General features: G+C 40.9%; 1 pseudogene; it reads right to left on the reverse strand.

Moving 5' to 3' along the window:
- Nucleotides 1-22,225: 22,225 nt before the first annotated feature.
- Nucleotides 22,226-22,749, reverse strand: LOC134338367 (N-alpha-acetyltransferase 10-like; annotated as a pseudogene).
- Nucleotides 22,750-24,142: the final 1,393 nt, after the last annotated feature.

Below are 24,142 nucleotides of genomic sequence, written 5' to 3' on the forward strand. Positions count from 1 at the left end.
ACATGCCGACACGGGTGGGACGAGGAACAGGCTCAGCTAGTTTGCTCATGAGTATGCCTGTTACAGCTAATTACTGTTTTATATGATGGTACTTACCTCCCTCCTTTTCACTGCAGTCTTGGTGAGACTTAACCAAAAGCACAGCAACGTTTACGCTCCCTGCTTGCTCTCTCGTCCTTGTCCAGGAAAGAAGACTACCATTTCAACTGACACTGTAAAGGAATGGTATTCATTTAGTATTTAGTTGTTACTTCCAGGCACAATGTTGGTATTTAAAAATTTTAGTTAACAGTCCTGTTGGATTTCTTTTCCTTTAAATTTTGCAACAATTCTCTCTCTCTCTCTCTCTCGTACACACATGTATATATATACACACTTACATACACACACATATGTACAGAACTGTGCAAAAGAATATGTATTTTTTTTCTCTTTCTCCCTCCCTCTCCTTCTTTCTTTCTCATTCTCTTTCACTCTCCCTCCTACCAATCTCTCTTTCGGTCTCCCACTTTCACTGTTTTCTATGCACAAAATTCATTCAGGTATAACAGGTGTAATCTTTAGGCTAATTGCTGAACAATTAAGATGTACAACAACATGTATTTCTTTAAAAAGCAAAACAGTCTTTTTTTTTCAAGAGTCTCAGCATTCAAGAATTAGTTACAACAAAGCAAAATACAGCCAATTATCTCTTTAACCAAGAAATGCTCATTTGTTTGTCTGTTTCTAATGAGTAACATCCCTGATGCATAACAAGCAGAAAGACGCGTGAAGCGGAGGTTTTGAGATCGCTGAAATCAGCAAACCCTAGAACAGCCCATGGCCATTTTAGACAGTGCTCACAGTGTGAAAAACATGTTAATAAACTATCTCTCTCCCCAAGATATGCTAATTCAGATGTTGTAATTTTTAAAATCTGAGTTCAAGTGTCCTTCATAATCTCATAGGTTGAAAGAACAAAGAAAAAAATGTGATAGAAATAAATTGTATAACACGATTCAGTGCAGAACATGTGCTTCCTTGTAGAATTTAACAGAATATATTAAACAAATGTGTTAATTATCTTTGTTTTCACTTCTGGAATGGTATAATACTGTCCTTGAAATAATTCTGCAAAGCTTATATATTTAGAATATCTCACCGATGATACCATTCTTAAAGGGGTGCCATGTGTATAGTTCACTGTCAAACAATCTGTTGTGTGTAAGTCACGTTTCAACTTTTGGTCTCAGTGCAGAGACGGCAGTAGGCTGAGCTTTGGATGTGTCACGCTTGTTGAGCGATGACTCCTTCAGGGCAAGCTGACCACTGTGTTTCTAGGGTGAGCTGCATCTTCACCCATTCATCTGGGAATCACAAAAGAAAACTGAGGAATTTATATTTGTGTAGAATAGTTGTTTCCTGCTAAAATGCTGTTTTTATGTTAGTTTTATGCCATCTGGATCCTTTTCATGTGGCTATTTTTACACATTTGTAAACAAACGCAGCATATACCGATTTTTACCCAGCAGACTTTATGGGCTCTTGGTTACTTTTTAAAATAGCTTCCAAAGGCAGCAGCACAAGCCTTCCTGTAACTTTATTCCACAGGGTCCATGGTCATTACCGCCCAAACCTCTTCTCCCCACTAACTAACTCCACCAAAATTACCTGAGGGCTTTTCTCACAAGACAGCCTGTTCTAGCGTTGCATCATGAAGGCATGGATATTGTCAGAAATGCACCCAAAATGGGTTAACAAGGCTTCAGCACCAATCTCCTCTCATCCCAGGACCTCCCATCGTGTTAAGTTCCAGGACCAATGTTTAGAATCCTAGATTGTTCAGGGATATGGAATAAAATCTTACTCTGTGAGCGAGGAGCTATAAACACAAACTTAAATTCTGTAAGCCTTGAATAAAAATCTTGGCGTAAATATTGGTGACACCGGTGTAAAAACACAATCTGGTACTGGAATGTTCTTCAGGTATTATAATCTGCCCTCTTTGCCCAGCCTAGTCTGGAGATGTTTACAACCCCCAGTCTGGCTGGCTCCTGACTACTCTCGGAAATATCCAATCTAGTCAATCATCTCTGGGATAATGGGGAATGGTAACTAGGGTAATTTGGATGGTAAATTTAGGCATTCCAATATATACACCCTGCCAAATAAAAAGGCACAATGTTAAAGATTAGGCTTGAAAGGCTTAAGGCCCATTTCAAAAAAAAAGTTAAAGTCTGTCACGAGCCTTGTGACCCATCAGGTCGGTGCTTATGCGGGTTTCTGTGGCGTGAAGCAACTGAGAGTATGAGACTCCCCCCCCCCCCCCCGGATAGGACGCCAATCTATCACGAGGTTAACCCCCAACATTTGCCAGTACCCATTTTCAGTAGGGTGGACTGGAGTAGTGTGTGGTTAAGTGCCTTGCTCAAAGACACAACACCCTGCCCTGGCTGAGACTCGAACCCACGACCTTCAGATCGTGAGCCCAACGCCCTGACCACTTGCCCACGTGCCCATTTCAAGGACAACCATTGATTTGCCTTCATATCTATCTGCTAAGAAATGTGTCTGCAGGCTTGCCTCTCCTGTGTGTTACTCTAAAAATTGAAAAGTAAGCAGTCACTGCTTCCGCACTCCTACAGTCACTCCGTATGCATTAGTGGTTTCTTAGGGCTGTTATAGCCGGGGGTGCATGTGGGGAGAAGCTCCAACTACCTACTAAATGCTCCGGATGGCATGCGTCTCAAATAACTCTGACAACCAAGTCCAGCTCCAGGCCTTCACGTGTGGCTTAGCTACTAAGCCCGGAGGAACTGTTTTCACTGACAGGAAAAGGGGAAATGGTGGGGTTCTGGCGCCTTAAAACCAGTCGCTTTGGGCAGATGGGGCTTGTCAGCCATGGTTTGGCAGCTCATCTAGGAGAAAGAAAACTCTGATCTCAAACCTCTGCTGCCTTGCAGCTTTACCCACTCATGGGGAAAGCTTCAGGATTAAGCCCAAATGGAAAAATGCCATAAATTACAAAATAAATAGTGCAAAGAAAATTCCCTCTCTTGAACCAAAGGAGATGACTACACTCACTTGTAATGTTCCCTCAACCAATGCTCTCACTTTAAGAACTCTTTATCTCATTACCTCATGTTCTTGTTATTTATTGCTATGTATTCATATTTGCATGCATTTGCAGTTTGTTGTCTTTTGCACTCTGGTTGATCTTTAATTTATGTTGTTATAGTTACTATTCTATAGATTTGCTGAGTATGTGCACAGGAAAATGAATCTCAGCCATGTATATGGTGGCATTTATGTACTTTGATATTAAAATTTACTTTGAACTTTGAATAATGAGAAAGTGTTCACGGTTTCATGGACTGTTTAGAAACCTGAAGACAGAAGGGAAGTACCAGAGGAATATGGGCGAATTAGCTAAACATCCAGATGTTTCCATACAATCTCCAGCAATCCTATCCTCCAGCAGACTGGCATAACCAGACTAGAGGACAACAATGCGTTGCTTTCGCATTTGACTCTTCGGCACTTGGCTGGCAATATTTCAAAATAAAATATAAGCCAAAAAAGGCTTGCTGCAAAGCTGGAAGTTACAAAGCTTCAACCATGCAGAGCCCCAGCACCCCCAGAGGAACTTGAAGACAAGGCTAAGAGACAGCATTGAGACCCACCCATTGTTCGTGTTGACCTCCTCTTCAGGTGTTGTGTGCTGTGATTAAATTATCTGCCATAATCTCCCATCAGAATGAAAGTTCTGCCAATAATACTGCACTCTCTCCATCCTGCACTGAAGTGACAACCATTTCATTTATTTGATTCCTCATTATTAGGCTAAGAAATCCTGGATTGTAACATAGCAGTATGTACCCTATATACCACTCAATCCAACCTTCCCATTGAAAAGAACAGAAAACAAGAGTCAAAATAACTTTCCAAATCACATGAAGATGTATAAAACTATTCTTTGAAGTTATGGAACAAATCAGTATCTTATATTTGATACATACAAGTGAGAATATGAAATAAACTTACACCTCAAAGTTTTTTTGCAATATTCAGGGTATATCAATAAATGCCCCATAATATTGTTAATTGGCAGATAGTCTGCTTCATGAGCTCCAAACACACGATTGCAAAACATCAAAGTGTGCAATAATGTTGCGATGTTGCAAACTTCAAAAGCCTTAATCCACATTACCGACAACACGGATTAGAGATGTTTTAGACTGAAGTAAACAATCAAAGCTGGCACTGAGTATGATACTCCATCCAAGTTTGCAGGAACATTTATTATTTACTGCATTCCTTCTGCAAAAGCACACGGGTGCTTTAAACATGGAATTGGTATGTAGCTGCATAGTAAACTGTGACTAGGCTTCAAGAATATATACATGTTGTGTCATGTGGTGGGGGAAGTCAGTGAAACAACATAGGATGGGATAAAATGCTGCATTTCAGTAGGAAGAAATGGAAAGACTATAGAAACTAGAGGCAGAATTTTCAAAGTGTACATGAACAGATCTAGGGATATACACATTCCTGAAAGCAGTGAGGTAAGAAGAAACATAGAAAACTTACAGCACAATACAGGCCCTTTGGCCCACAATGCTGTGCCAAACTTGTACTTACTTTAGAAATTGCCTAGGGTTACCCACAGCCATCTGTTTTTCTAAGCTCCATGTACCTACCCAGGAGCCTCTTAAAAGACCTTATCGTATCTGCCTCCACCACCGTTGCCAGCAGCCCATTCCATGCTCTCACTACTCTCTGCGTAAAAAACTTTTACCCCTGACATCTCCTCTGTACCTATCTCCAAACACCTTAAAACTGTGCCCTCTCCTGTTAGCTATTTCAACCCTGGGAAAAAGCCTCTGACTATCCACATGATCAATGCCTCTCATCATCTTGTGCACCTCTATCAAGTCACCTCTCATCCTCTGCCGCTTCAAGGAGAAAAGGCTAAGTTCATTCAATCTATTCTCATAAGTCATGCTCTCCAATCCAGGTAACTTCCTTGTAAATCTCCTCTGCACCCTTTCTATAGTTTCCACATCCTTCCTGCAGTGAGGTGACCAGAAATGAGCGCAGTACCCCAAGTGGGGCCTGACCAGGATCCTACATAGCTGTGACATTACCTACCAGCTCTTAAACTCAATCCCACGGTTGATGAAGACCAATGCACCGTATGCCTTCTTAACCACAGAGTCAACCTGCGCAGCAGCTTTGAGTGTCCTATGGACTCGGACGCCAAGATCCCTCTGATCCTCCACACTGACAAGAGTTTCACCATTAATGCTATATTCTGCCGTCATATTTGACCAACTAAAACGAATAAGATGAGAGAGTGTTTAAAAGAACATATCAGTCCTTAGGCTTTATTTGCAAAATTTGTCTTCTTTTGCACATTTGTTCAATAGTCTTTGTTTCTCATAAATTATGTTGTGTTTCTTTTATTTCTCTGCAAATACCTGTAAGAAAATGAATTTCATTTTCAGAAAAGCATATTTGTACTTTGATAATAAATTTTACTTTGACTTTTGACTTTAAAGAATGGAGTACAAGAGTAACGAAGTCTTAAAACATCTTAAAACATTGGATCCAGAAAACTTGTTTTTTGTAGACAATTCTGGCATCAAAATGTAGAAAAGATCTGAATGTCTTTGAGAGGGTGCTAAAGGGACTCTCGGGGATGAGAGGCTCGAATTGCATTGATGGTCTGCTGAAGCTGGGCTTGCTCTCCTTAAGACAGATCTAATAGAGGGATCTAAAGTCATGAAGGGTAGGCTCATAGTGGGTAGGTAGAAAGTCACAATTCAGTGGAGACAGAAAGAAGGTGATTAGAAAAAGGAACAGAAGTGACCTGAGAGACAAAATAGTCATAGTCATAGTCATATTTTATTGATCCCGGGGGAAATTGGCTTTCACAGTTGCACCATAAATAATTAAACAGTAATATGTAAAGTATGCCAGGAAATAAGTCCAGGACCAGCCTATTGGCTCAGGGTGTCTGACCCTCCAAGGGAGGAGTTGTAAAGTTTGATGGCCACAGGCAGGAATGACTTCCTATGATGCTCTGTGTTGCATCTCGGTGGAATGAGTCTCTGGCTGAATGTACTCCTGTGCCCAACCAGTATATTATGTAGTGGATGGGAGACATTGTCCAAGATGGCATGCAACTTGGACAGCATCCTCTTTTCAGACACCACCGTCAGAGAGTCCAGTTCCATCCCCACAACATCACTGGCCTTACGAATGAGTTTGTTGATTCTGTTGGTGTCTGCTACCCTCAGCCTGCTGCCCCAGCACACAACAGCAAACATGATAGCACTGGCCACCACAGACTCGTAGAACATCCTCAGCATTGTCTGGCAGATGTTAAAGGACCTCAGTCTCCTCAGGAACTAGAGACGGCTCTGACCCTTCTTGTAAACAACCTCAGTGTTCTTTGACCAGTCCAGTTTATTGTCAATTCGTATCCCCAGGTATTTGTAATCCTCCACCATGTCCACGCTGACCCCCGGATGGAAACAGGGGTCACCGGTACCTTAGCTCTCCTCAGGTCTACCACCAGCTCCTTAGTCTTTTTCACATTAAGCTGCAGATAATTCTGCTCACACCATGTGATAAAGTTTCCGACCATAGCCATGTACTCAGCCTCATCTCCGCTGCTGATGCATCCAACTATGGCAGAGTCATCAAAAAACTTCTGAAGATGACAAGATGCTTTGCACAATGAATAATTAGGGTCTGGAATGCCCTGCCAGAACAGGAAAAGAAGGCAGAATCAATCCCAAGCAGAACTGGAGAGGTACTCGGAAGGAAAATTTTGGCAGGATGTATGGCAGGGAAGGAGGAGTCGCCAGATTGCTCTTTGTTTATACCAGTGACGACTCAATTGTATCCATCTTGGTGTCATTCTGTGAGGTGCCTTGATTTCTCTATTTCTATGTGATAGCAAAATACTGCACACCTGCCAACTGTACCGTTTGATATCAGAACTTCAAATTTTAAAAGGGAGCTGACTGCTGCAGGACGTTGCTGTGAAGCTCTGCAGACTGAAATGGATCCTCGCACTGAGCAGGGAGTGGGTGCCCAGGTAACCCTGTCATGGAGAAGTGAAGCAGCTTTTGATAGCGATTGCCTGGGGAATCGCTGACCGGAGTGAATCATTGCGCTGCACCTCTTGCCCCAGTGTCAAAAAAAGATTGAACAAACGTCATCGGACAGAGTTCAGTCGCACCCACCACTTCTGCAGTATGCAGAAATACAAAGATGCACACATATCTTCGGGGATAGATGTACAGTGAGAAATAAAATCACACACATGGACACATGCATGTAGACACTAAAAAACATAAAAATATAGAAAGACACTGTTTTACACACACACACAAAGCAGAAAAGTTTGAGTGCAAAGAGAGAACATCACAGTAGAGGCCACTCAAAGTCCATGCATTGCAATGGCAAGTTAGATCACCACTATTAAAGATCTTCCTTCCAGCAGCCAGAAGTTGCTTCTACCAGTCCAATACAGACAGATGGCCCAGTGTTTGCTTGCTGCCTTGGACTTTGAAGCCCAAGTGGCAGCTGTGTGTTATGCTTCCTCTGGACCAGAATATCAATGCTTGTTGCCTGCTTGTTGGGGAGTCAGTTGTTGTCTGGCCAAATTGATTATCTACTCTTCAATCTGTCGACCAGGAAAACTCTTCCACAGAGTCAGAAAATTACATCTTTTTTGTTTCAATTGAGTGAGCAAGCAGTTAAATTCTTATGCTGCTGATAAAGCCATTTATCCTTGCATAAAATGTCAACATAACTTGTTACTAGAACTAGGGGACATAGCATCAAGATTCAGGAGAGTAGATTTAGGATGGAGCTGAGGAGGAGCTGCTTTTCCCAGAGAGTGGTGAATTTGTGGAATTCTCTGCCCAATGAAACAGTGGAGGCCACCTCAGTAAATATATTTTAGACAAGGTTGGATAGGCTTTCCGGAGTACAGGAATTAAGGGTTATGGGGAAAAGGCAGGTAGGTGGAGATGAATCCTTGGCCAGATCAGCCATGATCTTATTGAATGGCGGAGTGGGCTCGATGGGCCAGATGGCCTACTCTTGCTCCTATTTCTTATGTTCTTATGTTTATGTTCTCCCTTAGTGTTTCTGGAGTAGTACTTGAAGCCACAATCTTCTAAATCAGAGGCAAGTGTGCTACTAGTGTGATGGGATTGGATTCCCTATTTGCAAAGCCCTAAACTCAAAAAAAGATATGAAGCCCTATCTGATATAGGTATCTACGGGTACCCCCAATATTGGGAGTTTATACCATATCCGTTTTCTCTTCAAAGACTATCTTACCTACCTGACCTGTATCTGCTGTGAGATCTAGCTGCCAATAACAACTGCTTGAGAATGGGTCCTTCCTTCCTACCAAGGATGAGATTCTCCATTTCCCCCGATGAAGTGCTTTAAACAAATTTTATTTTTAATGATACACATTTACATTAAGAAAAATAGTTCTTAACAGGTATTTAACACCCACAAGGCATTTCTGACTTATAAAATATTTCTGAATTACAAAAAGGTTTACAAACTGCAAAGGATTTCCAAACACAGGTACAATTGTTATGAACTAAAATAATATATCAACCAGTTCCAGGTGAACAAGCCATCCATCACAAAAACCGAAGGAATGAATTTTAGTTCTTCTTTCTGACATTCTCCTTGTCATTCCTAACAATCAGTGTTCTAATTTACACTGTCTTTTGCTAGATGACATCACCTGATGTTTTCTGGATACCTTTACTAGGACAAAGTAACTGACACAGATAGTCTACACATTTAATGCTGAGAGGGCTGACTCTGAGTACACAAATATCTCATTTTGTAACCATATTTCCTAAGTGACTAACTCCATTGTCTTGCATTTGCCTAATGCAGACAAGAAGTCTCATGATCACTTCATTTTGCAAACTACATCTCCCAACAGCTACCACCTCCCCACAGTGGATTAGCAGCCTGTACTCTGTAACAATGTTGTCTGCAAAGCAACTTTGATGTATGTTGTTTTCAAAGCTGTCGTTTTAACTTCAAACTGATCACTACCTTCAATTTTACATTAAGAACTGAAGACTGGTTCTTGTCTACAACAAAAAGCTGAGCAAAGAATACTTGCTCGAAGTTTAACTTTGTCACCAACAACTCTCACCCTTGGAAAGATCATGCCGCTATGCTAGGAAGCTGAGGTTAGCAATAAGCCTCTTGGGCTCTGGAAGTGAATAGCCATCAAACTAGTTGTGTCATAGCTAGTTAAAGGTTCAGATCTATTAAAGCTAGCTGTGACTCTTAAAATTAAGCACAAACATAGCTTGACTATTCCTGTTGCGTCTTTGAGCCTAGGATAAGATCTTCGTTTTAACACACACCTACATCATCTTTCCATCACTGAGCACACACAGCTTTCAAATTTTATATCTAAGACTCTTATTGTCAGACAGAGCAATAAATCAGTTTCTCAGTTGCCAAGTGGGTGTTTTACACATCTCATTCTGTGGTACCTCAGCGTCCTTTGACCCACAGCAAGACTTGGTCTGCTACAGATTAACTAGTAACACCAAGCAATAAGCAGATAATGGAAAAATCCTTTCATCATATCTGTTACTGAGCTTCAGGGCTGTAAAACGTTGTAAAATCTGTTGAAATAAATTATGCTGTCAAAGACACAAAGAAAATCAGTCATATTCCCTGTATTTTAAATAAGGAGGGTGCATTGCCTTGATGACAGTTGATTTCAATCTGATCAGAAACAAAAAAACGGAACTAAAGCAGAAGCTGCAGAGTATACTTGACAGTGGGGCACCACCTGTGGACTCATATTTAATGTTTCAGCTTGATGACCTGTCACAGGTACTGCCTTACCTGCTGAGTGTTTTGACCATATCCTGCACTTGCTACTGAATGAAAACTGGATTGTTAATCCTTTGCATTTGTGCTTTCATGCACACAGCTAAAATCTCACTCTTTAGTCACTTCTGTGTGGTTAAAAGTAAGACATTCGTCATGAGTGGGCCTCAGAAGTAATTTGGATGTGAAGGTAATCTTCCTCACCACTTTTAGCCTGCAATGTTTACACATTATAGCAAGGAAGCATACCTCGTGAAGCATGGCATCATAACATGCGCAGAGAAATGGTGGTATTCAATCAGGTAGTACTTTTAAAAGCAAGCTATATATGACATATTTGTTTTCATTTTGAAATACATCGCTTATCTACATATAATATAGATAAAGTAAAGTAAAGGCATCCGTTAGTCTTGCGAGACCATGGATCTGCGCCTGGAAAGTCTTCACTCTCCAGGGCGCAGGCCTGGGCAAGGTTGTATGGAAGACTGGCAGTTGTCCATGCCGCAAGTCTCCCTTCTCCACAACACCGATGTTGTCCAAGGGAAGGGCAAGGGCCGATACAGCTTGGCATCAGTGTTGTCACAGAGCAATGTGTGATTAAGTGCCTTGCTCAAGGACACAACATGTTGCCTTGGTTGGGGCTCGAACTCACGACCTTCAGGTCGCTAGTCCAATGCCTTAACCACTTGGCCACGTGCCCACATAATATATATACTTACTACTTACTGGAGAAGACCTTGCTCTATTCATCTTAGATGTTAAGATGGAAATTCCATCTACGTCACAATGTAACAGGCTGATCAACACCTCCACCCATTAACCCACCTCAACACCATCCCCACAACCAATACATGCACATCACCTAACATTGCTTTACGTACGTACAGTCAGTTTATGTATATAACAGTTACTTGTGCATTGTGTTTTATAGGTTTGCTTTTAAATTTCTATTTTTTTTTGGAGGGGTGTTTTTATTGTGTTTTATATAGTCGTATCTTTTATGCTGCATTGGATCTAGAGTAATAACTGTTTTGTTCTCTGTTACACTCATATACTGAAGAATGATAATAAACAATCTTGAATCTTGTAAGACCTTTTTGTAATTGTAATCCAAGATGGATTTCAGCAAACAGGACTGACATTTCCCTGGGTGTCTACTGACCATCCAGCAGAATTCCAGGAGGTTACAGAGTATCAACAGTGATAAATGTTGGAACACATTATTCCTGTCAAATCCATCATTGGGTATAACTTTATAATTGAATGGTAATTTCAAAATCTTTCTGAATTTGTAAGTTATTTTCTTAATACCAACTGTAACAACTTAGGAACTTGGAAGAGTTGAAACAAGTAACAGTTACCAAGCAACAAAGACCTCCATTCATTAAGGTAAAATAAAACTGTATTGAATGGAATAGTAAAAATGTAAAATAAATGTGCAAGTTAATGATAGTAAAGAATAAAGCAGCTTTAAATGATGGCATGGATTATTGACCATCAATAATTTCAGACTATTGATATGCAATATAATTATATTGGCATTTTTTTAAAAATTTCTGACATTCAGATAATGTTTACAGAGATTTATAACATTGAAATTCCATTGGAAAGTTCTAAAATACTTTACAATGTCATTATTTAAAAGCAGTAAAGCTGATTTGACCTTTGTGTTAAGACTGCATAAAATTTTGTGTTCATTTCTGAAATGTTAAACTTCCTTTCCTCTTTACTGATTTTGAATAATTATCAGGTTCCCTTAGTGGTCAGTCAGCCTCAAAAGCTAAAAATTATCAGTTTCAAAGGAAGACAGCTTCAGTTTCTGATCTGTAATAAGCTATTGGACGTCGGTTAGGGAAATTATTATTGCTTTCATCATCCCTAGACCATGAAATGCATGTTGCATCTGGTGACTTTATTAGGAAATAAACTATGGAGGTTTTAAAAGAAGTCTGAATTTGATCATATTGTAATGCCATGGGTTATTCTCAATAGACAAAATTTGGCTCGGTTATACAGTACACCAAGGAAAAGATCCTGTCAGCCTTCACCACTTTGGATTATTCATAAAGGATAGCCACTGGGTGCACTATCAGGATGTGTTGTGATCCATGGACTGTTGGGTAGTCTTTATAAATCTGTAGTCCTGGGCTAGGACCCACAGCATCAGTGTGTTTGCAATGAACTTGGGATAGGATTTAATAAGCAACTTTAAAATATGTATGTGTATGTGTTTTGTCCAAACCAGTATGTTTAGTTTTGAAATAAGTACTCAAGCACTGTTAGCAGGAAAGTAGGGGGGATATTGTAGATAAAAGCACACATAATGTAGCAGCATCAATTACATTTTAGCTTGTCGAATGATTTTAAAATAACTGTGATTGACCAGCAGATTATATCTTATTCTATTCAAATTTGAAATGTTTTCGAAGCCCAATACAAAATATCTATCTCCATATCATTGGTTACTTAACAGCTCATATGAGACAGCAAACAGACTACTCCCATATATGAGATAATGCTCTTCACTTGTAGAAAATATATTTACCATTCTCATCCAACTGCACAGCAATCACAAAATCAGCACCACGGAGAGTGCTTATGTCAAGTGCAAATGTTGGTGGTGGGAAGAAGGGAAAAAATCACTCAGAATTGAGGCTAGTAAAAGGAGTCAGCTGGCAAAACATATTAAACATGGAACAGCAGTAGTACCACCTCTGGAGACAACTATTCATTTTCCATTTTGAAGAAGCTGAAACAAAAGAGAAGGTAAAGAACAAACAAAGAATTGCGTAGGCACCTGACAAAACTGACAAAACTGACAAAACAACCCACAGGCAGGTAAAGTAACTAGGGATATCTAACGAATTTTTACCTTTTTTGTCAGTCGTTACCTGTTTGTTACTCTGACAATATCATCCTGGTATAATTTTGTTGGGATTCTACATTTATGAAAAGTCAAGATTTTTTAGCCATCTGCATGATTTCAACAATAATACCATAGCGTGATTGCCTATTGAGAATTTTTTAATGTCAGGCATTCAGAAATCTCACTTTCTTCTCACCGCCCACCAGAAATTTGCTGCGAGAAGAGCAAAATTCCTAGAGGAATGGATTAAATATTCATTCCATCTCCCTTTCTGAGTAGTATGGACCGCAGACTGATCTCAGGAATCAAGAAGAAGCAGTTTTACTGTAATCTTGCATTTTGGCATTTTTTAAATTGTGCATTCCATAAGCATATCTTCGGGCAAGGAAGCCAACGTCATACAACAAGTTGGACTCTTGACCTCGCCATCTACCTTGTTATAATCTTGCACCTTATCGATTATTTGCACTGCGCTATCTCTCGAGATGTGAGACTTTATTCTTCATTGTTCTACATCAATGTACTGGGTAGTAATCTGATCTGAATGAACAACCTGCAAGGTAAGATTTTCACTGTAACTCAATACATGTGACAATACTAAACCAATTCCACGTCCAAAACCAAGCTCATTGCAAAACAGGATGTTAAAATAACAATTCAGAAATGTTGTGCATATCACAAGCAAACGTGGAATTTGAACCTCATAAAGATTCACAATCATCATTTCAAGATACATTTGGTGAGCCACTGAAAACATGGAACACTAACATCACTAGCATTTCAGAAGCTTCAAATTTCACATCTACCACAAATTTGAAGACAGTGCAGTTTTTAAAGTCCCAGAAGAAACAGATTTGACATATTTTCCACTCAGATTTTTATAGCCATTTAGTTGATGTATTTCAAAATATTTTATTCATTATGACCCATAATTAGGGCAATGAAGTGCAAAAGCTTAAACTGGAACATGGCAGCTAATTTAACTCAACCAGCTCAATCATATTGACTGAGATAGAGAGATAGTATTAATTGTGAGGCCGTTATTTTGGAGTAAATTGGGCAGCCACATATGGGACTAGAATCCATTCACACAACTCCGAATAAAAGACTGTTTTTGAGAAAATAGTATTCTCCCTTTCACTTCACTTTTTCCAATGTAGAATTCCCCCAAATTATATCAACATTTGTCTCCACTGAAATGTTAAACCACAAATGTTTGAAACTGTTTGCTTGAAATGTGACTGCTTGAGGCTGCCTAACCTGCTGTGCTCCTCAAGAATTTTGTGTGTGTTGCTTGAAACTACGTCCTAATGCAGATTCTCAGCCTGAAATGTCAACTATACTTCAGCCTCCAGTGAGGTTGCTGACTCAAATGAGTCTGTTTTTCAGTCTCTTGTGTGTCTAAATGAAATAAAATAAAGGCATCCGTTAGTCTTGCGAGACCATGGATCTGTGCCTGGAAAGTCTTCACTCTCCAGGGTGCAGGCCTGGGCAAGGTTGTATGGAAAACCAACAGTTGCCCATGCTGCAAGTCTCCCCTCTCTACAAAAACCGATGTTGTCCAAGGGAAGGACATTAGGACCGATATGGCTCGGCACCAGTGTCGTCGCAGAGCACTGTGTAATTAAGTGCCTTGCTCAAGGACACAACACGTTGCCTTGGCTGGGGCTCAAACTCACAAGCTTCAGGTCACTAGTCCAATGCCCTAACCACTTGGCCACATGCCCACACCTTGTGTGTCTACAGGTTTATTTAGCTCATATTCTCTGAAACCAATGCTATTTACAGCACCAACATTCAGACTGAGCTGTCTCCATTGAGATTTGTGATCTCCTCCAGTTTCAATTACAAGCCTGCTTGGGTTCATTGATTGTTCTTCCCCTGGGTGGGGTAACTCTCGGCCAGTTCCCAGCTGCTTCATCTCACAGCTTACCCACCCTTTTGCCTACTAATGCATTAGAAATGAGACCCAAGCTTCATATTTAAAGAGAGGTGACTATCTCATAGGAACAGGCAGAGTGAGCACCAGCAATTGGCTGTATTGCAGCCTTCCCAAATTTGAAGATATTCATAGCCTACACTCCTATCCTTGCAGAAGCTCGCTTGCTACCTCTTGTCAAAGCAATTGTTGCTGCTCCAGAAGATCTCTGTGACCCCAGCCCTGACCATACCTCTTGCATCTTTGTCTTTGCAAAAAAGGAAGATAGATGGATGAGGTTAATGAATCACCTGAAAGAAAAGATAAAAAGCTTTTTCTTGGTGCATTGCCAATTAAAATGCTTGTACAAAATTACTGAATGAAGATGGAATAATCATCCGGAACTGACGTTTGAAGTAGATAAAGAAAGAAATAGCAGAATACTTTGTAGGACATTATTTTGGAGCTTTGGATCACTAAGCACGAAAGAAATGAAGAATATATAAAACAAATAAATTAACATTAGAACATTTTTCTGGAGGTTCGCTTAATTTTGGAAAGGTCAGACATTCTAAATATCCTTAGGAAAATAAACAGTTTTTGGCCACTTTATTAGGTACCTCATCTCTGTTCCAAAGGGATGTACTTCTATTCTGAGACTGTGCCATCTGGTCCTGGATTCCACCACTATGGGAAACATCCTCTCCACATCCACTCTATCGAGGCCTTTCAATATTCAATAGGTTTCAATGAGATCTCTCCCCACCACTCCATTCTTCTAAACTCCAATGAGTACATGCCCAGAGCCATCAAATGCTCTTCATACATTAAACCTTCCATTTCTGGAATCATTCTCATGAACTTCCATTGGTTCCACTCCAATGCCAGTACACCCTGTCTTAGATAAGGGACGCAATGGTAGCTCTTAATAAACACAGTTTGGTGGCCAACCACTCGACCATGGTTTTCGGTCGGGCGCCAGACGCTCGGACAGATTCTGCGGGGGGTGGGCATCCAGCGCTTGGCCAGGGGTCATGGTCGGGTGGTCGGCAACTTAGTCTGGTGAGGAGGGTGTGAGGACACCCAGCAGGACTAAAGAAAACAAGACCTGACAAAGGGCGGATGAGCACCTTGTGAGCCAGCGGCCATCTTCCGTGGAAGAGATTAAAGCCTCACCACGTATCTACAAATTGTATGCTATGCACCTAGTTAGAAGAGACATGATGAACTTGGGCGCTGCACCATGTGCCTGGACCTGCCCAAGGGCTCCGCCTAAGGAAGGGCCGAGCTTGAAGAAGCGGCCGCGGCTGGAGTCCGACATGGCCTTGGGCTCGAGTTCGGTGGGGGCGGCGGGCGGTGCCAAAGGTGGCCAGCGAGAACAAACTGGAGGAGAGGCTGTACTCGGTGCTGTCGCAAGATCGAAGAAGATGGAGGTGCATAGCTGCCAACCCTGGATTCGGGACGGCACCCACTGACTGACTGACTGACTGACAGCTAGGGGTGTCAGAGTTCAGAGTTCAATCACAGCATCCCCTGTAAGGTGTTGGTACGTCCTTCCCGTGACTGGTGGGTTTCCTCCAGATGCTCCAGTTTCCTCCCACAGTCCAAAGACATACTGGTTAGTAGGTTAATTGGTCATTGTAAATTGCCCTGTGATTAGGCTAGATGTAAATCGGGGGGTCGCTGGCTGCCATGGCTCAAAAGGCCAGAAGGGCCTATTCCAAGCTGCTCCTCTGAAGAAATAAGTTCTGCTCACACTATTCCATTCACAGTCTGACAATGCCTTATAACGCCTCAACATTACATCTTTCTTTTTGTATTAGTGGGTTTGTCTAGTCTTAAGGTTGACATGCTTCTGAATAGGCCCACACAGTTATGCTTCTTGCATGTACTTGGCTGGACACGATGCATTCACTATAAATGAGGACGTGAAAAGGACAGAAGAAAGAAGGTAACCAGCCTTGATGTTACACCCCGTAATAAACACTGACGGAAGCAAAGCAGAATTTGTGAAAGAGATGGCGTTGGATTTTGGAATGTTTGTTAGAGGCAAAGTCTACAGTTGATGAACTGATCAGCATGGTACATTAGTCCCAGTGATTTACATTAGTTAATGCAAACTGAAGTATAGTGTGACATATTTGAAAAATATTTAAGCATCATTTAAATCGTTTTGCACATTAAAAATTGGATGAAACAAACAAATGAATGATGAGGTCAATAATGAAGCTTGACAACACATGTAAGCACATTTTGTATCCTATGGTGAAAAGACAGTGCTGTTTATTGGGATGCTGAGATGGTGCTTTTGAACAAATTGGAAATTTCTTTTCAAAGGCCATTACCTAGAAGAAATAGCAAACCAAAGGTCTTTATTTAACATTAGATTTCAGCAATGCAAGTTTGATTTTTTTTTGTCCTATCCTGCAAAACTATCTAATCACATTGGTACAATATCAGCTCTGTGTTAAGATGAGCCTCAGAATGCCCTGGAGGCCATTTAACATTGAACTTCAATAACATATGATGCTGATTCAGTGAAACAGCAAAATAATCTTCTGAACTCACATCCAAGTTGAAACCTTTGAATAAATCCATCTGGTTGGATCTAAAGAGTCTATCCATTATCCTCCCCTCATTTCAACTGCATTGTAACAGAGAACAAAATAATTAGGTAACTGTCTTAAATCAAGTTTCATTGAGAGAAATTGTGATGGAAGAAACTGCTGGTAGATTAACAGAGATGGTTCAGTAACAGCACATTCAGACTGACTAATGACAAGTAATGAGTCTTGTTGGCTTATTTTATCAATAACTCAAAGATTGATTTTAGTGATTTCAGCCATTGTATCATTACTGAGTGAGATAAACCCCAAAGAGACCATTAGTTCAAGCACTGGAACAATTTAATGAGAAATATAGATGAGGCACTTAAACTCTTAAGTCTCTTAAAGAGTAAAGTTTTACTTAGTTTAGACTGTATTGTTTCAAATTTACATCTCTGAACCAAATGTAAGTCAAATGCACCTAATAATGCTAAATCCTTCAGGGGTAGATTTCCACCCTACGTTGACAGGGCAGGTAGAATTAAGGATAAACTTCGATCACATGCACACACTGCTTACTGATGCACTTTATAAGTTGTCAAAATGTTTTTTTTAATGTTGAGAATTTCAACATAGATGAAGGCCCAGAGTCCTGAGACCTGCCTAAAGAACCATCTGTCTTTCTGTTACAGGTTGTGAATGCACGGGTAGTACTTCATTCTGACAGATACAGAATATCAGCTTAATACATATTTAACCATCCGAGACATACTCTCTTCTTAAAGCTGCCATCAAGAAGAAGGTATGGGAACCTTAGGTCCCAAACCATCATGTTCAGGAACAGTTATTACCCTACAACTATCAGACTCTTGAACCAGCGTAGATAACTTCACTCACCTCAACACTGAAATGATTACTGAACACAAACAATGAACTCACTTTCAAGGACTCTGCAATGTATTTTCTATTTATTTGTCTGCTTATTTATCTTATTTTGTATTTGCAGTTTGTCTTCTTTTCAAAGTTGGTTGCTTGTCAGCCTTTTTGTGTGTGGTTTTTCATTGATTCTATTGAATTTCTTTGTTCTACTGTGAATGCCTGCAAGGTTCTGGTATGAAATGGTGCTGGTGAAACTCGACGACTACCTACTAGCAGCAAGCAAAACAAAGACAACAACCGACTACTTTATTAATCACACTTTTTCTGGTAAATGATCACTGCGAACATTAACCTGCGACTTCGCTTTTGGAGTTGGGCTTTTGAGCAACCTGTACGACCCGGGACTTTTGCAGCATGAGGAGCCTCAAAGCTGCAGTATGGCTGCAGCATAGCGGGACAAATTGAGACGCCAGGGTCCAGGCCGGAGAGCGGGGAAGGAGCCAATGTACGGCCATTGCAGAAGCGGACTTGGAGGCAATTCAATGCAGTGGGACCAAGGCAAGGCAAGTAGAGGCGAGGCAGAGCATGGGACTGAGCCCAAGAGTGAGGAAAGAGCTAACGTTTAATTGACTTAAGTGCCAGGCTGAATTGGACAGCTTGAGTACGGACCACGGCAGGGTCCAACGGTGGGGCCTAGGTCTGAGAGCAAGGAACAACCTGATTGGACAATTTAAGTGCCAGGCCAGACCGAAAAGATCAGGGTGCCAGTGCCAGAGGTGAGGGCCTGGCCAGTGCAGCTCGCTGCTCTGTGATGTTTATTCAGCTCTGTGCTGAACTGAGCCTGTGGCCTGCTCCTGAATCGGCTGCAGTGATGCCTGGCTTCATGACAGACTAATTTTCACAAACTTCAGTACTGAATGTTATTTCTTGCTTTTATTGCTTGTATGACTTGTTTTTTTTTTCTCTTTGCACATTGGGTGTTTCAGTCTTTTTTTGTAATGAGTTCTATTGGGCTTCTTGGTTTAGTGGTGGGCTGTAAGGAGACAAACCTCAAGGTTGTATAAAGTCTGCATACTTTGATTATAAATGCATTTCGAACTTTGAACTTTGAAAATACTGTAAATATCAGGGTATATATGGTGACATATATGTACTTTGATAATTAATTTACTTTGATCTTTGAACCTGCCTCTTGTTTTAGATCACTTACAATCAATTATTCTGAAAGTATTGGGAGCATTCTCATTTTGTTGTCACACATGGCTGGAGCACAATGGCCTGTAATGACCACTTGACACATGTAGGATGAAGATTTAGTACACTTAATAAGTGTTCTGATGAAAGGTCTTTGACCAAAAGGGATCTAATTGAAACCTACTGAATATTAAAAGACCTAGATAAACTGGATGTGGGAAAGATGTTTCCAAAACTGGGGCACAGCCTCAGAATACAAAGGCATCCCTTCAGAACAGAGTTGAAGAGGAATTTCTTCAACCAGGGGGAAGTCATTGCTGTGGAAGCTGAGTCGTTGGGCACATTTAAAGCGGAGGGTGATAGGTTCTTGATTAGTAAGCATGTCAAAGGATACAGGGAGAAGATTGATCAATGGGGATGAGAGGGATAATAAATCAGCCATGATTAAGTGCCAGAGCAAACTTGATGGGCCAAATCACCTAATTCTGCTCCTTATGGTCTTATAGAGGTTTATATGATCATGAGGGGTATGGATATGTTGGATGGTTTTAATATCAAGGTAGAGGAGTCTACAACTACAGGGCATAGAGTTAAGATGAGAGAGGGAAGATTTAAAGATGACTTGAGGGGTATATTTTTCACACAGAAGGTGGCGAGTGCAGAAAAAGTGGAAGATTTGGGTAAAATTACGAAGTTTAAAAGACATTTAGAGAAGTGCTTGGATAGCAAAGGTTGTGAGGTCGATGGGCCCAATGCCTGCAAAGGAGACTAACTCAAGAAAGCACGTTTTTGACATAGGTAAGTTTGGCCAAAGGGCAAGTTTCCCTGCTCTAACTCTATGAGAACTAGGTTCAGTAATGGCATTTAGCATGTTGCTCAGAGTGTTTTTTTTCGCTGTATAACAGTAAATAACTTTTAATATGCCAGGCAAAACTGCAAAATCTTTTTGAAGAATAAGCACAGATTTAATTATTACCCTATCCCTTCGGCAGGAATACGAAATGGGTACCAGATTCTCAGATCAGAACATCGAGCATATTCTTTTGAGAGGTTGTTGTGACTGCCAGGTTCTGGGCATTGGTTATTGATTTTTTTTTCATCTGTTCTCTCTGTAAGTACCTCTGGATTGTTTTACAGTTTCTCATTATCTGCCAATGTACTCATAACTGTAGTCAGAGTATATCATCAATCGTCAGGTGAAAGTATTATTACACTGAAATATTGAATCCATTGTCATTAAAAACACTTTCAGTCTGGAAATTCAAGGGTTCCATAGCTAACTTGTCAACCTAAGATCTGGGCGGTGGGAGGTGCTGAGTGCTTAGAGCTGAATATGGTGGAGTGACTTGCATGCTTTTTATAAGAAATATGAACTCTAGCATCATCAGAAAATGATACATCCATAGTGATATCTGAATCAGAGACATATTTTGAATGTACATGTATACAGTTAATCAACACATCCGAAATCAGCCTGCTCTGAATGCAACTGGCCAAAGCTATGATCTTTATTCAATAGAACCAGCAATCTTGAATGTGCTACTTCCAGCATTCTCAAAGGTAGCACATGGATGTTCAGATGGCTAGGACCTACGTTCCCACATCTGTAGCAGTGAAAGTGCCAACCTTTCTCGAACTCTTTCCTCTACTCCAAATGAGCTCCACCATCTCCAGTATAAGGTGGGAAACCTCAACAGTTACAGAGACTAATTCCTCTGTGGGTGAAACAAACATATTAATCACTATGAATGAATTTCTTTCAAAGTAACTTCACTAAAACCCTACAAATGCATTGCAATCATTAGATCTTGCACAATACAATTTGAAAAAAAATTAGGTATAATAGGGCTTGATAATATAAATTTGTTCAAACCAAAAAATTTACGAAAGTGAAACCATATTTGCAATGTATGTTTAACTATTGGAGTAACCATTAGTTTATTCAATTTAGATAGTACAAAAGGAAGTGAAGTTCCTAAAATAGAAGCTAAAGAGAACCCTTGTACAGAGTAGCCTTCAAGGTTTACCCAATATGGGCTTGGAGTTATACTCCAATCTTGTGTCCAAAGTATTAAATATCGAATATTAATTGCCCAATAATAAAATCTTAGGTTAGGCAGTGCTAAACCACCATCATTCTTGGACTTCTGTAAATACTTTTTACTTAATCTGGGATTTTTGTTCTGCCATATGTAAAAGGAAATTTTAGAATCAATAGTATCTAAAAAGGATTTAGGAATAAAAATTGGTATCGTTTGAAATAAATATAAAAATTTAGGTAAAATCATCATTTTAATAGCATTAATTCCACCAATCAGTAATAGAGACAGTGGGGACCACTTAGTAATCAGTTGTTTAACCTGATTAATTAATGGTAAAAGGTTGAACTTGAATAGATCCTTATGTCTCTTAGCAATTTTAACTCCCAAATAAGTAAAATAGTCAGTTGTCACTCTAAACGGAGAACATCTATAAATGGGAACCTGCATATTTAATGGAAAAAGTTCGCTCTTACCTAGATTCAGTTTATAACCAGAAAAACTACTAAACTGAGCAAGCAAAGTTAATACTGCCTGAATAGATTTTCCCGGGTTGGAAATATATCATAGTAAATCATCTGCATATAGTGATAATTTATGAGTCTCATTTCCACGGGTGATGCCAAATATACTAGGGGAGTCACGAATAGCAATAGCTAGCAGTTCCTATTAATTTATATACCTTTGGATGTGGCCATATTAGGAAATGTATGTTTGTGAGATGCTGGTGTCCATTAGTTATCAACTAGCAGATTCATTGTTCTGCAACCACTTAAGCTTTAATGGTTTAGCGAACAGCCTTTGTTCCTCCTAAGTGTTTTCTTGTTATCACATTACTGGAAAGACAGCAAGCTGGAAAAAGTGTGAAGGAGATTTGCAAGAATGTTGCCCGGGCTCAGTGGTTGGACCCGTGGTGGGGCCAGTGGTCCGCAGAGCCTGGTGCCAGGGGTTTGAGACGCTCCCGTGCATCCGCTTGCTTCCGGAACTCATCGGCCATCTTGTGTTAAGTCCTTCTTCATGGTGGAGGCATCCTCCCCATCTGTATAGTACTTGGGTTCGACCTCACTGATCCGGAAATTCAGAGTGTTGGAATAGAGATGCAGAGCAGCCCGACTGCTCTTCCTGACGTGCAGGGACACGTATCGGGCATTGAAGTTCTTGATCATTGCTCTTGGAGGCTTGGTCCATCAACTTCTGGGCTAGGCCAAGCCGACGGCGGGATCTCTTCACAGCCAGAGAGGTGATGTGTCCATGTGGGACATCGTCGGGATCTTCCTCCATTTTAGCCAGAACATAGCCCACGATCTTTCCATTCTTGTCCTCAGCAATGTAAGACTTGAGAGATTGGGAGGATGAGGATTTTATTCCTGGGAGAATGAGTTCTGACCTTATAGAGGTGTATAAAACCATGAAGGCCATACAGCAAGTCAATACATAGAGTCTTATTCCTGGGGAAATGGATTCAAAAACCCGAGAGCACAGACTGAGGATGGGAAGGGAGAGATTTTGGGGCTAACTTATTCACACAGATGATGGTGCTTATATGGAATGAGCTGCCATAGGAAGTAGTTCAGGCATGTACAATAGCAATATTTAAAAGACAGTTGGACAGGTACATAAATAGAAAAGGATTGGAGAGATAGGCCCTTGTGGCTACGGGGGTCAGGGGGTATGGAGGGAAGGCTGGGGTGGGGTTCTGAGTTGGATGATCAGCCATGATCTTAATAAATGGTGGTGCAGGCTCGAAGGGCCGAATGGCCTACTCCTGCACCTATTTTCTATGTTTCTATGTTTCTAAACACTGGCAAATGGTACTAACTTTGACAGGCATCTTGGTTGGCATGGACGAGTTAGGTCAAAGGGTGTGTTTTTCATACTATAATACTCTAAATGTTCGAATTAAATAGACTGCAAGTCTGTGTCTACAGCAGAGTAGTGATATTCCTGACAGCCTTTTCAACAGAGGTAGGGCTGGAATGCAGGGCACTTTTCATCAAAAATAACTCACTTTACTATCCTGCTTTGGTTCTACACCAGAGAAATAGTTACCTATCACTTCTCCCTGGGTGCTCTCCTCCTTCCCTTTCTCCTATGATCCACTCACCTCTCCGATGAGATTCCTTCCTCTCCAGCCCTTTACCTTCCTAACTACCACCCCCCCCCACCCCGGCCACCTGGCTTCACCGATCACCTTCCGACTAGCCTCTTTCCCCTCCCCCTGCCTTTTTTATTCTGGCATCTTCCCCCTTTCTTTTCACTCCTGAAGAAGGGTCTCAGCCCGAAACGTCGATTTCCATGGATGCTACCTGACCTGCTGAGTTCCTCCAGCATTTTGTGTGTGTTGTATTGGATTTCCAGCATCTGCAGACTTTCGTATGATTATACTTACCAGTCCTGCTCTATTTATCACTACACTACTCTTCCACTCTACCCAAACATTTTACTTTAAGGTTATGTAAGTGGATCGGTTGAGTTATACTTGAGTCGAGGTAGTTAAACTACAAAACTGGTAAATCATGAACCTGTAGTAGAGCTACTAGGACTTGATGTTTCAATCCCTATGGTAAGTTGGCACTCTCAACGTTGGCAGTGGGCTTGGAGGGGTGACAAGGAGGGAGGGTAGGTATGTCATCGGGGTCATCAGGTGGGCACCCTCCTTCTTTGACGTTTCGTTGATAAGCCCACGACGTCTCCAGAGGGCTCAATGGTGCTACCTGGCGTCCCAGATACACCCCCTCAGTTCCATACTCTCCTGTCTTCATCTTGCAGCCCAGTTGTTGTCTTTCCTTTTAATCCAAATCCAGTTGCTGCT

This window comes from Mobula hypostoma, chromosome 27 (assembly GCF_963921235.1).
Source record: "Mobula hypostoma chromosome 27, sMobHyp1.1, whole genome shotgun sequence".
Taxonomy (NCBI): domain Eukaryota; kingdom Metazoa; phylum Chordata; class Chondrichthyes; order Myliobatiformes; family Myliobatidae; genus Mobula; species Mobula hypostoma.